The sequence below is a fragment of the Phascolarctos cinereus genome, unplaced genomic scaffold, assembly GCF_003287225.1.
Source record: "Phascolarctos cinereus isolate Bilbo 61053 unplaced genomic scaffold, phaCin_HiC Scaffold_770;HRSCAF=1416, whole genome shotgun sequence".
NCBI classification, from domain to species: domain Eukaryota; kingdom Metazoa; phylum Chordata; class Mammalia; order Diprotodontia; family Phascolarctidae; genus Phascolarctos; species Phascolarctos cinereus.
This window is the reverse complement of record NW_027556147.1, coordinates 4,291-19,456: the sequence shown is the minus strand read 5'-3', so window position 1 is coordinate 19,456 and position 15,166 is coordinate 4,291. Positions and strand designations below refer to the sequence as shown.

The 15,166-nt window shown below is 39.1% G+C and overlaps 1 long non-coding RNA gene across 1 annotated transcript; it reads right to left on the bottom strand.

Annotated features, from left to right (window-relative positions):
• Positions 1-428: 428 nt before the first annotated feature.
• LOC110204642 (uncharacterized) lies at positions 429-14,321 on the bottom strand. The gene is made up of 4 exons (XR_002323358.2): positions 14,265-14,321; positions 11,412-11,454; positions 10,571-10,707; positions 429-1,698 (listed from the first exon to the last, which is right to left on the bottom strand). It is a non-coding gene; the product is annotated as an uncharacterized LOC110204642 (long non-coding RNA).
• Positions 14,322-15,166: the final 845 nt, after the last annotated feature.

The following is a 15,166-nucleotide window of genomic DNA, read 5'->3' as shown; positions in this document are numbered from 1 at the left end:
TTTCAACTTTCTGATAGTTCCTCATATTGGTTTTAATTTTTACTTACAACTTCACTAATGTGAAATATGTTTAATGGGTATGTAAATGTAAAGCCTATATCAGATTGTGAGCCGTCTTGGGGAGGGTGGGGGGGGGGAGAAAAAGGGAGAAAAATTTTCAACTCAAAAGCATATGGAAAAAAAATTAAAAAAATAAAAATTAAAGAATAAAAAAAATTCAAAAAAATTAAAAAATTAAAATAAAAAAAGAAAATCATGAAAAACAAGTCAACAGCTTGCTAAAGGAGACCCAAAAAAAATACTGAAGAAAATAACACCTTAAAAAATAGCCTAACCTGAATGGCAAAAGAGGTCCAAAAAGCCAATGAGGAGAAGAATGCCCTAAAAAACAAAACTGGCCAAATGGAAAAGGAAGTCCAAAAGATTACTGAAGAAAATACTTCCTTAAAAATTAGAATAGAGCAATTGGAAGCTAGTGACTTTATGAGATGTCTCCCTCGACTAAGTATTGCATCAAAGGGAAGAGAGTGAAATAAAGGTGTGGGCCAGGAAGGTCAGTGAAACAGTAAGCCAATTTATTATCTGAGGGTCTGGATTATATAGTGAAAGCTAACAATCATCCCAAGGCGTCCTCACCATGTGACTAACCCCAGCCCTTATGAGTATCCTTAATTGTTTACACCTGCTTACAATCAAGGTCTAAGGGTCACAGTATTCTAACCTTTAGGCACAGAAGGTTGGTGAACCAAATGGTCTGAATAATTAAGCCTTTACGGTAGGAAAAAGGGAAGAGGCAAGCTCTGACCTAAATTCCTTATCCCATACTTAGACTTTCCAGTTCTGGCCCTCAACAACTCCCCTTTTCTTTTTTTTATAATTGACTTAAGGTGATGAACATCTGTACCCAAAAACTTGAACCATGATTTTACCATAGATAATGTAACAAGCAATAGTGAGATATAACAAACAATGTTGCCCATGAAAATAGATGACATAGTAAAGCCGGTACTTTTTAACTATATTGGTTACACCCAATTTTCCAGAATTTCTCGGCTAGGTTCTGGGGTTGAGTCCCTGGGAAATGACTGTTAACAAAAGACAAATCACAGACATTTCAAACCAATGCTTCAGTGCTTCTTAAAGTTGGTAAATATACAAAAGATACAATATCCTAGCTAACACAATGAAGCTGTTGTCAAATGACATCGATAAGACAATATGTGATACAAAGGATACAATATCCCAGATAACACAATGATCAAAAGTCACCTCTATCCTAAAACACACTGGAAGCATCCCTTTGCCATGGTATAATCCCCCTGCAAGGTGGTAAGCAATGCAAACTTAACTCTTCTTGTACAATGTTAGTCACTTTAGCAATGTGTCCTAGGGTTGATACTTCCTTGAGAAATCATATTCCACGATGGAGAAGAGGAGGAAACTCAATTCTGACCAGCTTGTCCTTGTAAGATGAAAGAGTACATTGTACAGGCACTGACAAAAAACAACACCTCAAGGCTGCAGGAGAAAATGAGAGTCAATACTTTTATCAAACTTCAGGGTCTTGCTCCATCATCTTGAGTGTTCCTTCCTTGTTCTTTTGTCTCTGTGCTTGTTCTGCAGTCTGAGTTCCTGGGTCACTTTGAGCACAGATCCGGATGTTCTGTTCAGGAACTCATATTGGTCTTTCTGCACCATCTGGAAAGACAGAAGCATACCTTCGCCCACAAGTCAACAACCTATCTGGGCCAAACCAATGATTAGTTTTTGGGTCCTACCACGTGACTCTTTTTTGAGTCTTTTGTTCTTCATTATTATCTTTCCCATAAACCTTAAAGTGTTTTGCAGCCGGTGTACAGCTTTCTCTATCAGGTATAAGAAAATTTAGAGCATATACCGCTCTTGCCAATTGTCTTTGTGGCCTTCCCCTTGCTTCTCCCCCTTTTTGCTTTTGGAGAAGCATTTTCAGGGATCTATTTTTTCATTCCACAAATGCTTGCCCGGTAGGGTTATGTAGGATTCCAATGATGTGTTTTATTTGGAAAAGCATGAAAAACATCCCATTATTATTTTTCTCCCTTTATTCAAAGGACAGTCAATGCCACTAGACTGGTTAGAATCAGTGAAAACAGATGCATTATCTGTGGTGTTCTATAGCAGAATGACTGATTTTAAGATTGCATTTCATGTATAAATTAAGCAAGCATGGGCTGCTGGTACACCTTAAATTCAGTAATCTGGCATGCATGCTGGCAAAATTTCTTCCTACACTTTGGAGGCACCACAGGCCTTTTCATCCATTACTGGTTATACATGCAGAACGTTAATGCAGTGTTGCAATGGTAAAAATGTGCAAAGTGCCACCAACAGATACAACTGACAACAGATCAAATGTGTCTGACAAAATCTTGTACCACACACAGTATGTTAGGATTTTGACTATTATGGACTTCAGTGGAATAGTCTTTAGATATTTCAAGCCTTTGTTTTACTTACACAATGGTGCTCTATTCTATGTTTTTTCTCCTTTCCAAGAGGCATTTGAACACTTGTATTACATATTACGTCCAAAGGAGTCTAAATGTAATTGGTTTTTCTAAAAACTTGTTTTGCAGTCACTGTATAATAGTCAAATTTCCACTGTATTTGTTCGCATCTTAGAATATTTGTTTTACACACTCTGTGCTGACTTGGACCAGATGAGTCAGTAAATATTACAAAAGATGAATCGATTCCACATTGCCTTTGGAGTGTGTCTGTATCCAAATAAAGTCTTAACAGCTCCAATTTAAGCTAATAAAAACCAGGGACTTGTCATTCTCCAATAGTGCTTCTACATCAATGACTTCCCTGTGAAATGGTCACTTACTATGAACTTCTGTTTATAACTTTTTCCAATGGATTTGATTTTTGTATTTGTACAGTGCTTCAGTGTAACAGGTTGCCATGAGTTGATATTCTAACCAATAAACAGGTGCTTTTAACCAGAAAAAAATCCAACCTGAAAAAATTTCCAAATATCCTAAAAACTCAGTGTAATGAAATTCAATTTCTCTAAGTTCACAGTAGGGCATTTTACTCCCAGTGTCATTGTATTATTTGAATGCCTTGAAGTATGTGCAAAGAATTCTTTGTTTGGCCATTTGTCTACTACCTACTCTTTGAACACCTTGAAAAATAGCAACTAATATTTGCCATGAATGTTCTTGGCTTATTAAATTTTCTCTCTGCTTTTTATTATAAGGCTGATATACAGAACATGGAAGGCAGCCTACTAATTGGAGTACTCTTTTATATGCCTTTTTAGCCAGTTCTGCTGTCCTAGATGGATATGTTTGGAGGGTATATTTTGGTTGTGCTGATAAGAACACCCATTCCAAATAAACAATTAACAAATGGTTAAGAAGAACTACTCAGAACTGCCATCATTTATAAGAACAGGTTCTAATAACAAAACCCAAGTTCCCTGAGCAGACACCATATTCAGGATAATTCTTTATTGTTCTTTGCCTTTCTTCTTGAACTCGGTGGAGTCTGAGTCAATGGTGTTACTCTCTTGTTAACAACTGGTGGTAGTTTAAGTACAATTTCATTATCTACTTTATCATCATTCATTTCAGCTGCTTGAGCTTTCCGCCTCTCTAAAGATGTTGGTGAGCAAACAGGTGTGGGGCCCTGGCTGTTTACAGAATCAAAGACAGCATCTGAAACATTCCTTCCTCTTGGGTAAACCGATTGTAATTGTTCTTGCAGCTCTATATATACTCTGAAAAAACATTTAATGATTTCATAATAAACTCTCCTATAAGGCTTTTTCTTTTTGAAAAACTTAGATGCTTCTGCAAAGTCAAAACTTAAACAGATTCAGGAGTAGGAGAAAGCATAAGGTTTCCTATACAGCTTTCCCAACACCCCTCAATCTTCAGTTGTGCCACTCATGTTACTCCAATGTAGAGCATCTTAACTAGCTGAGATTGGCAATTATATGTGATCTTACTTTCTTTGAGGGGTGAAATAAATTTGTAAGAGTGGACAGATAACTCAAAGTATTTTTTCCACCTCATGACAAGGTACACACTATAAGAACCATAACCAGATCCTAATTTTTGTGCTTATACCTCCACCATTTGTTAGTAATAAAGTTTTGAAAACTGCTTTTCTCTTCTACTTGGGACAGTGATGATATGAAGCACGTAAAGACTAGCAATAGGAGAATTTTATTTTAGCTCTGAATGTGTTCTTATAAAACTTACCAAAGAAACCTTTCAAAATCTGTTGTTATTAAAGTCTTTTTCTACTGTTTTTCCTCTCCTTATTAAAAAGAAGGAAAAATATCCTATGTACAAGTGAATTGCCTTTTGAAAATCATGTTTTTAAGCAAAAAACCTAAGTGGCCTGTACCTCTTGTTTTGTTGTTAAAAGTTTTTGATCTCTGTACCTGTCAAGTGTTCCATAGTAATAGAAATCCCTGTTCTGAACTTTATTGTATCTTCTACTACTATGATTTTTTTTGCTGACATCTAAGTTCAATCTTTGGGTATTTAAAAGTCCCTGTATGTGGTATCCAATAATGATTCTCTTTTTCCAGCTGTTTTTAGTTGGTCTACTTCAATCAATTCTTTACAAAGATGCACCTTCTTGCTGCTTAAAACACTTATCCATAACTGGTCAATACTTTTCTAAGTTCCAAAGGTTCCTTAACATGTTCTTCCATGCCATGATTTGTCTGTTTGAGATCTTCAATATCCTCCACTTTCCTGACCTCTTTTTGGCAAATATTGGGGACTTCCATGGACTCGTGGATGGTTCTCTGTGTCCTGCAGCTAATTGTTCTTCTACTATCTGTTGAAGAGCCCTGATTTTTTCTAGATTAAGCGGTCACTGGTCCACCCATATGGGAATCCCTTCTTTCCAAGTTATTTTTGGAACTTGTACTGTTCTTTTATCTTTGGCTGTGACCCCTACAAAAAATTCTTGCTACTTATGGTGACATTCATATGTTTCAGTAAATCTCTTCCCTGTACTTTTATCTTTAATGTAGGTCTGACATCTGTGATAGTTCTAGGCCAAAACATCCCTGTGCTCCCAAAGCCTTCTGTTCCTTACTCTTTTAGCAGTTTTTCCTAACTTTTTATACTCCATGATAATCATTTGAGCTACCCTTTCCCCTTTTTTGATAGAAATGTTGCAATGAGGGAAAGCATACAACATAACATTAATTTCCCCAACATAATGAGAATCTATTACTCCAGGGATAACCATGAGACCTAAAATAAGTCCCACAGTCCCAGCAGGAAGTGGACCATATACAACAGTGGGAATGCAAACCACATCATCACTAATTTCTGTAGAAATATGAGAACTTAAATCCAACCCAGCGCTACCAGAGGGAGCATGTATAAGATCAAGCACAGTGGTTATTGTGGAGTCGGAGCTGGCCTGGGGGTGACACAGCAGAGCTCCTACTGTTTGCTGGGGCCAGAGTGGCCCCCCGGGGGGTTTAAAGATTGCCCATCAATATCAACAGAAGATCTACATTTCAAAGCCCAATGCTTACCAGGGAGCCATTTGGGACAGAGTACTAGGAGAATTTTGAGAGATTTTTCTGGGTATTCTACACTCCCTTTTCAGGTGACCTGGTTTCCCACAAAACATTTTAGTGTTCGTTGAGGCTTTTGGACATTATTAAAGGCAGCTGCTATGACTTGTGCTTGAAAATGTGTGATTCCTCTTACTCTTTTTTTCTTTCTTTTTATGATTGCTTCTTCTAATATCCCTTTACAATGTGTTTTATGGCTTTTTTGATCTTTATTTGTCTCCTCACTATCTTCTCTGTATGAGCTTGATCTATATGAAGGTGGGGGATGCTGTGGTGCTGAAGGTGTGATAGATTTTGCATAGATAACATCTTCTACAATTCTAAGCTTTTCCTTAAATACTCTATTCATCTCTTCTTCTTCTTCCAGTACTTTTGTTGTTAATAGCACTTTCTCTGGAGGAGTAAGACACACTTTTAGCACATTCCAAATTGAGAATGTAGCCATGGAGAATGCACCTAGACCTACTTCCTTGTAGTGCTCACTCATTTGTTGGCCCACCGTTTCCCATGTTTCTAAGTCTATTGTTCCTTCTGGAAGGAACCACAGACAGCATGTTTCTACACATTCCAAAAATTCCTGTAACTGACCATCTGTAATAAATAAACCTCTTTCTTTCACTATTTCCTTGAAAAGTTTTAGATAATATTCTCTGTCTTTGCTTCTGCTTTGTGTTTGACCCATACTTTCAATCCCAGGCACGCCTCCCAGAACCAAAAGTAAGTGCGTGTGGCTGTCCCAAAGCGGCACTATTCATATGCTCGAGTCCTCTTCTTTTCTTTTTTTATACTCCTACAACCAAGCCTTTTTACTTTTGTTTTGTTTCCCCTATATTCCCACTCAGCCTGGTGTAAAAGATAGGGTGTTGTGACCGTAGATCTCTTACCTTGTTTTCACAGTGATGGAGCTGCCAAGGTTCTTTTTTCTTCTCCAGAGTCCAAGAGAACCACCCCTCTCGTACCCTCCTCAGTCCCTGTTCATAGCACCACCTGTCCCCTGAGACTAAGTATTGCATCAAACGGAGGAGTGTAAAATAAAGATGTGGGCCAGGCGGTCAGTGAAACACTGAGCCAATTTATTATCTGAGGGTCTGGATTATATAGTGAAAGCTAACAATCATCCCAGGAGTCCTCACCATGTGACTAACCCCAGCCCTTATGCACATCCTTAATCGTTTATACCTGCTTACAATAGAGGTCTAAGGGTCAGAGGCTGGTGAGCCAAATAGTCTGAATAATTAAGCCTTTATGGGTAGAAAAAGGGAAGAGGCAAGCTCTGACCTAAATTCCTTATCCCATATTTAGACTTTCCAGTTCTGGCCCTCAACAATGAGAAATCAAGACACTGTAAAACAAATCCAAAAGAATGAAAAAAGAGAACATAATGTGAAATACCTCACTGGAAAAACAACTGACCTGGAAAATAGATCCAGGAGAGAGAATTTAAAAATTATTGGACTACCTGAGAGCCATAATCAAAAAAAGAGCACAGACATCATCTTTCAAGAAATTATCAAGGAAAACTGCACTGATATTTTAGAACCAGAGAGCAAAATAGAAATGGAAAGAATCCACCAATCTCCTCCTGAAAGAGATCCCCAAAGGAAAACTACTAGGAATATTGTAGCCAAATTCCAGAGTTCCCAGGTCAAGGAGAACATAACTACAAGCTGCCAGAAGGAAACAGTTCAAGTATTGTGGAAACACAATCAGGATAACACAAGATTTAGCAGCTTCTACATTAAAGGACCACAGGGCATGGAATATAATATTCTGGAGGGCAAAGGAGATAGGATTAAGCCAAGAATCACCTACCCAGCAAAACTGAGTATAATCCTTCAGGGGAAAAATGGTCATTCAGTGAAACAGAGGACTTTCAAGCATTCTTGATGAAAACACCAGAACTGAATAGAAAATTTGACTTTCAAATACAAGACTCCAGTGGAACATGAAGAGGTAAACAGGAAAGAGAAATCGTAAGAGACTTATTAAGGTTGAACTGTGTATATTCCTGCATGGAAAGATGATATTTATAACTCATGAGACCTTTGTCAGTATTAGGGTAGTTGGAGGGAAAAATTATATGTATGTGTATGTACATACATAGATAGATAGAGGGCACAGGGTGAGTTGAAGATGAAAGGGTCATATTTGGAGAATAAAATTAAGGGGTGAGAGAGGATTATAGTGGGAGAAGTAGAAAGGGAGAGTTAGAATGGGGTAAATTATCTCACAAAAAAAACAGAAAAGTCTCTTACAGTGGAGGGGAAACGGGGGAAGGTGAGAGGAAATGAGGGAATCTTATTCCCATAGGATTTGGCTTAAGAAGGAATAACATACACACTCAATTGGATGTGGAAATCTGTCTTACCCTACAGGAAAATAGGGGGAGAAGGAGAAAAGAGAACAAGGGGATGACAGAGAGGAGGGCACATTGAGAAAGGGGTAATCAGATGTAAATACTTCTGAGGAGGACAGGGTCAAAAGAAAGAATAGAATAAATGGGGGGACAGGATAGGATTAAGGGAAATAGAGTTAGTTTTTCACATGTCTGCTATGGAAGTGTTTTGCATAACTGCACACGTATAACCTATATTGAGTTGCTTGCCTCTTCAAATGAGGGTGGGTGGGGAGGGAGGGAAGGAGAAAATTTGGAACCTAAAGTTTTAAAAATGCATGTTTTAAAAAAAAATGTTTTCACATGCAACTGGAAAATAAGAAATACGGGAAATAGGATACAGAAATCTATCCTACCCTACAGGAAAATAGAAGGGGAAGGGGATAAGAGAAGGTGGGGAGAGATAGAAGAGAGGGCAGACTAGGAGAAGGTGTATTGCGAATGCATGCCATCTTGGGGTGTGGGGAGGGGCAAGATGGGGTGAAAATTTGGATCTCAAAATCTTGTGGAAGCAAATGTTGAAAACTAAAAATAAATAAACTTATATTGAGGACTATAAAAAAAAGTTCATAGGCTTCAGGTTAAAAACTCCTGTTTTATTACTAATAGCCTTTATAAGAGACTCATGCCCATCCATGTAACTGTCTTATGCAGTGGTTTGAACAGTACTAGAAGTCCAAAGAATTTAATTTGGTGACCATGAGATCCCTTCCAGCTCAGGTTCTGTGATTTTTTTTTTATTTTTTGCTTTTTGGAGAGGCAACTGGGGTTAAGTTACTTGCCTAGGGTCAAACAGCTAGCAATTCAAGTGTCTGAGGCTGTATTTGAACTCAGGTCCTCCTGACTCCAAGGCCAGAGCTCTATCCACTGTGCCACCTAGCTGCCCCATGTTCTATGATTCTTAAACACGTTATTTTGGTTTTACATCCCTATAACAATTTATATTAAGCTACCTAGTCACATAAAATTCAACTCATAAAGAGATATTACTCAGAAGTCACATCAAAAGGAAATTATACTTTCATGAAACTTATGTGAATTAGATTTGTTACAGGATGAACAAACATGGATATGTACGTCAAAGCCAGAGCAAAGAGTTCATGGTCCTTACAGAAGTTTACATTTTTATAAAAGCAGGAAAAAGGGAGGAGGGCATATCAGGAAGGGGCATGACGTGGGAGGGGAAACAATATACAGTAAAGGTGGGAAAAAAAATAGACAAGACCACTCCCCATGGGGAGAAAGGTGATGGCAGAAGCTGCATTCTTTTCCCCCCACAACTGCTAGACAATGAAGATAGGAGGGTATGCTTATCTGCAAAGGATCCCAGCTGCACAAGCATTATCCCAGCCTGGCACTGACTGGCTGGTGCCTGTCTTGCCTCCCAAGGACACACAGGCGTCCAGCTAGGGACGCAACAACAAATTATATCAGCGCGGGTGGGGAAGGGGGCTTCATCCTTGACACATTCAGGGCCTCCTCCAAGCTCTGAGTCCAGTGTTTCTAGAAAATATGGCAACTCAAAAAGACAAGTTCAGGGGACCCTTTAACAGTCACAATAGCCAAATGTTGTCTATTGTCATTTATAGACAATGCAATTATTCAGGGCCTATTTTATAAATTACTATAAAATGTTAATTCTGATCCCTTTCAAATTTGGAATTTGCAAGATTATAGGTATAAGATTCTGAACCAATAACCGGAAAACTTTTCTATTTTTCAGACCTACTCATGAGCTGGAAAATTATTGTTTAAAATATTCACAGATCAAGGGCTCAAAATATTAAGGATTCCCTCAATGTGTGGGTTTAAAAATTATCATGTGTTATATTAATATAATTAATTCTCATATAGTACATGTTTATGTAAGTCAATTATGAATTATAATTAACTTACATAGTGATGTGGTAGATAGAATGCTTGTGTCAAGACCTGGGTTCAAACTCTGTCTCCGACAAAACAGCTGTGTGACCACTGACAAATCATTTAACCTCCCTGTGATCTATAAAATCAGGATAACACCTGTAGTAGCCACCTCATAGGGTTGTTGTAAGCCTCAAAGAGTTAAATACTTTGCAAATTTTAAACACAAAATATCAGTTATTATTACTCCAATTCAGTTAACACTTATTTGTATTTTAATTCACCATATGCAATAAAGTAAGTAATAAGACAGCATTTATTTTAAAACAGCCTATAAATCAGTTTTTTCATTAAGCCAGACTAGATTTTCCCCCAAGCAGCATATTTGCCATTAAGCCCTTTTTTGTTCTTCTTTCCCATTACTGACTTTTGGCAAGTAATTATGACAATCATCAGGTAGAAAAGTAAAGCAGACTAGGCAGTTTCAAGCAAAGAAGAGAATCAAACTATTTATCAAAATTAGTCCTCTGCATTACTTGTAAATTTAAAAAAAAACAAACCTTTTCTATTTCATATTACTTATGGTAACAATGAGCAAAAGGTAATTACTAAAACCTATACCTCAAAAAATTCTACAAAATATGGAACCAAACTACTGGATCTTCATGCACATATAAAGGCTCTCCTTTTTCAGATACAAAAGTTGTACTTACCTGAGTGGTGTCCATATCTGCCACATGATCAAATGTGAAGATCTTAGGCTCGCTCTTAGAATGCAGACAGAGGGTATTGGAGGTGAACACTGATAAGCACGTGCCAGAATGTTCTCCATTGTTTAGTATGGGTCCCTCTGTAGGGAGAGGGACTCTTATAAAAACTTTGATGACATCACCCTCATTACTAGGGGAAAACAAATATTTAAAGACAAAGTCTACTGAAGATGAGTTTCTAGTTAAAAGATACTTAAAAATATGAACTCTAATGTACCTGAAATTTTTCCATTTGGCAAATCAACCTCAACACCAATCCATCTTACCCATTATCTGTCCCTACCTTCCCACTCTCCCCTTAACTGTAAATTACAAGGTATTCATTTCAAAAAGCTCCAAGTATTTCTCAGATCTCATTCTGGCATCATCTCAAGACAAGAAATATCACATTAGTGGTTCACAAAGATTTGCCCAAGGTTCCAGGTAATCAAGGCAAAAAGAGCAAGGAACAGGAACAAGAGTTCACCATTCCACATTCATATGACCCTTCAGAATTTCCAAAATACTTCCCTCATAAGAACCCTGTGTATAAGTATACTTACTTATAAGTAGTACAAGTATCACTACTCTCTTTCATAATGAAGAAAAGGAGGGTCAGAGAAATTCAATGGCTTGCCTGCCGTCATTCAGCTATTAGGTGTTAGACCCAGGATACTGATCAATGTCTCCTGACTCAAAGCCTGCTCCTTTCATTAAGGCCCTACTGCCTCTCCAATCTATGCTGCTTTTTGAGACTAACAGGCTCAAGAACACATTTCCACACCATCAAAGAAGTTTTTCTTACCTCACTTGGTGAGATTGTGATGGTGTTACAGCACGGAAACTGTCTAGAAAACAAGACAGGAAAATATCATTAAACAGGAATTAAACAGGCACATAGAATGACAGATTCTTTTTTACTTTTACCTCCCCAACAATTAACAGATGAAATAGTGAAAGTGATATGGTGAAAACAAAAATGATCTTTACTTTTCAATGGAAGGAGTGTCATATTCTCAATGAAAAGTGATTGGTTTTTTTAAATTTTATTAATTTATTTTATTTATCTTCTGTTAGTTTTTCTCCTTCCTTCTTCAACTGGCCAATTGTATTTTTAAGGGATTTGTTTTCTTCAGTGTACTTTTTTTTCCAATTGGTCAATTGCGTTTTTTAAGAACTCTTCTACCTCTCTCATTAGACTTTTAAAATCCTTCTTGAGCTCTTCTAAGAAGGCTTTTTGGGCTTCAGACCACTTCCTATTCCCTTCTGATGTTGCAGATGTGGGTTTGTTAACAATGATATCCTCTTCAGAATTTCTGTCTTGATCTTCACTCTTCTCATAATATGAATCCACGGTACATTTCTTTTTACTCATGATTTCTTTATTCCCTGGCCTTTAAAGAGATTGAGAACAGAGGGCACTGACCCAAGCTTCTTGTGTTGGGAGCCTAGATCTTGGTCACTGCTTTTGTGGGCTGGGGCCTCTTATGCTGGCAATTGGACACTACAGGGTTTTGCCAGCTTACCTTGTGTGGGGCTGGAATCAGCAAGGCTGGAACTTTCAGGCAATTCTAGGTTGCCTGCTTTTCCTTTCCTTTAGTTTTCTTCAGCTCCTTTTAGATGGGTGCTGCAAGGTGTTTATCTGCCTGGGGCCCCTTGCAATGCTGCCTCCCTCCTTTCTGCTAATGCACTGGGAGATTCCTTTGCAGTAGAGTGTCGAGGCACCTGGTGGTTTTCTGAGCTGGTTTCCACGGGTTCCCTTGCCCCTCACTGAGACACTTGGAGGTCCAGGTGTTGGTGTTTGCCTGCTCTACCACCTGGGCTTCAGGATCTCTTCCTGGTTGACAGGTGGAGGCTGTAGGGTTCTGGTGTTGGGTTGGAATCAGCAAGGCTGGGACTTTAGGAAGACTCCAGGTTGCTTTTTTCAGCTCCTTTCAGATGAATGCTGCAGGGTGTTTATCCGCCTGGGGCCCTTTGTAGTGCTGCTTACCTTATTTTTGCTGAGGCACTGGAAGACCCGTTTAGTGGGCTGTTGCACTGCCGTTCCACGTCTTTCTTCTAGTTCAGCTGTTTCAGGGTTTTTTTTGTTTTTGTTTTTTTTTCCTGGAGGGATATTGTCTGGGTTTTCAGAAGTTGATAGGGGAGGGTGAGAGCAACTACCTTTTTACTCAGCCATCCTGGCTCCCAGAAGCAGAGGTCAAAAAGTGATTGTTGAAAGCAGAAAGTGCCATATATCAAAACCTTAGTTACCTCAGAGCCATACTTCTAGCAATCAACCCTAAGTATAGGGATAGCTCTACATTCAAGCATAGACTAAAACAAAAAGTTTTTGACAGCTAAGTTGCACTTTCTGGGTTTTCTAAGTAACATAAAGAGAAGGATAAGATTGGCTATGACTGATTGCTCACATCTAGAAAAAAAGCCAGTCTTTCTACACAAGAAGAAAGAAAAAGTAGAAGAGGGAAAATCACTTACACATTTCTTAGTATATTCAATACCGATACCTATGAAGTCATAGATTTTTGTAACTGCAGTAGTGAGTCCCACAAACCTCTGTGACCACATTTAATGATCTACATAGAGACAGTGTGGCCAAGTGCACAGAGGCAGGAAGCAGTGGGTTCAAATCCTGCCTCAGGCGCATAGTAGCCAGATGTTAGATTTGCAAAAATATGCAAAACAATGCCACTCTTCCCACTAAACTTTTGTTTTGGAAAACACATTTTCATAAAACACATTTATGTTAATGTAATGGCCTTATTGTCATTTTAAATGAATTAATATTTAAAACATTTATCAATTTTAATTTCTAAATGGTAAATATTGATAGACATGATTCACATAAGCAAAAGCTCCTGGAGGTTCTCAATAATTTTAAGGAGTATAAATGAGTCCTGAGACTAAAAAATTTGAAAATCACTAGTCTAATAGAAAAAGCAGTGAACCAGTGAGGCAAGACACCTGATTCCTTCCATCTTCCCACAGAAGATGGGCCCAATTCCTATTTTTCTTTGTGTTTCTAGCACCTAAAGCAGTGCCTTTTATCAGGGGCTCAATGCACATGTGTTCAATTGAATCAGTACTTACTAAATTTAATACCATTTTAAAATTCTACTTTGCCTCCCTTTCCTCATTCCTAAAAGACAAAAACAGTTCCACCACCCAAGTAAGGTAGAGACTAAGTGTAAGAGCCCTTTTAAGATCACAAATTTAGAGTTGTAAGTGACCTAGCAACTTCGATTCTGTCATTGTTTTTTGTCCAGAGTCTGTCATTTTTCAAATGAGGAAAACAGAGAAGGCCTCTTGATAAAAAAGACTTGCTGGAGGTCACACACAAGGTGGTTTGGCAGCAGAGCCAGGATTCACACCCAGGACCCAACATCACAGATTTAAGGGTAGAAGGGACACTGGCAGGCAGTTCAACCCCTCTATTTCACAGCTGAGGAAACGAAAGCAAAGCAAGATTAAGACTAGTAATAATGATCACAGTTAAATTTTATGTAGTATTTTAAGATTTGCAAAGCATCATAAGTATATTATACACATATCTATGTAGATAGATAGATATAGATACAGCTTTCATTTGGGGTTTTCCTGGCAAAGCTGCTTTTACCATTTCCTTCCCCAGCTCACTGTACAGATGAGGACACTGACTCACCTTTGACGCCAGACGCCAGGACGCTCCCGCTCCCAGGACCGGCAGCCCCGAGTGCGTGCACTGCGGCGGTACGTTTGAATTTAGCGCCGGCGGAAAGGGCGGAGCCAGCACCCCGGAAGCCGCCTCGGGAGCCGCCCTGGAAGGGGCGGAAGTCAGCGGAAAGACGGCGGGCCCCTATCACGTGGAGGGGAGCTGACGTCCTGGATCAGGAGTCTCCAGGCGCCCCGGCTGCGGAGGCTGCTCTCCTTTCTCTGAGAGGCCCAGGATGCTGGCACCTGCCCTTCCCTTTCCTCGTGCCATCTCAGCTTTCCCCGGTCAGTATACTCCAGACTTAATGATTGGCCAGGCTAGAATTTTTCTTCTGTTTTCCTTGCCCCTTCAACCCCACACAATTCCTAACAGTAGGAAGCTTTTATGTAGCACTTTAAAGTTTACAAAGTGCTTTACAAATATTGACATTTTATATCCTTACAATAGCCCTGGGAGGTAGGTGCTACTGTTTTCCCATTATACAGATGAGAAAACTGCGGCAGGCAGAGGTTAAGGGACTTGCCCAGGATCACACAGCTAGTTAGGATCTGAGGCTGAATTTGAGCTCAGGACTTCCCGATTCTAGGTCCAGTGCTCTTATCGGACACACACCCCCTTCCTCTCTAGGGTACTTAGCATTGCTGTGGGTATAACAAGCCAGAAGCCCGGTGGAGCATCAGTCAGGCCTCTTTGTAACTCCACAGCTGATCTGCCTTCTCCCTGGCCGAGGTCCCTGTTTCTTTGGCTAATGATTGATTGGCTTTATAAAGAGCTTCTGACCTGATAGATTTTGAAGCATGGATAAGTGTCACTGGGCTCCCCTTCACTTTAGCTCGTTCAGTTGTTCCCTGTCAGTAGTATTTAGTCAAGAC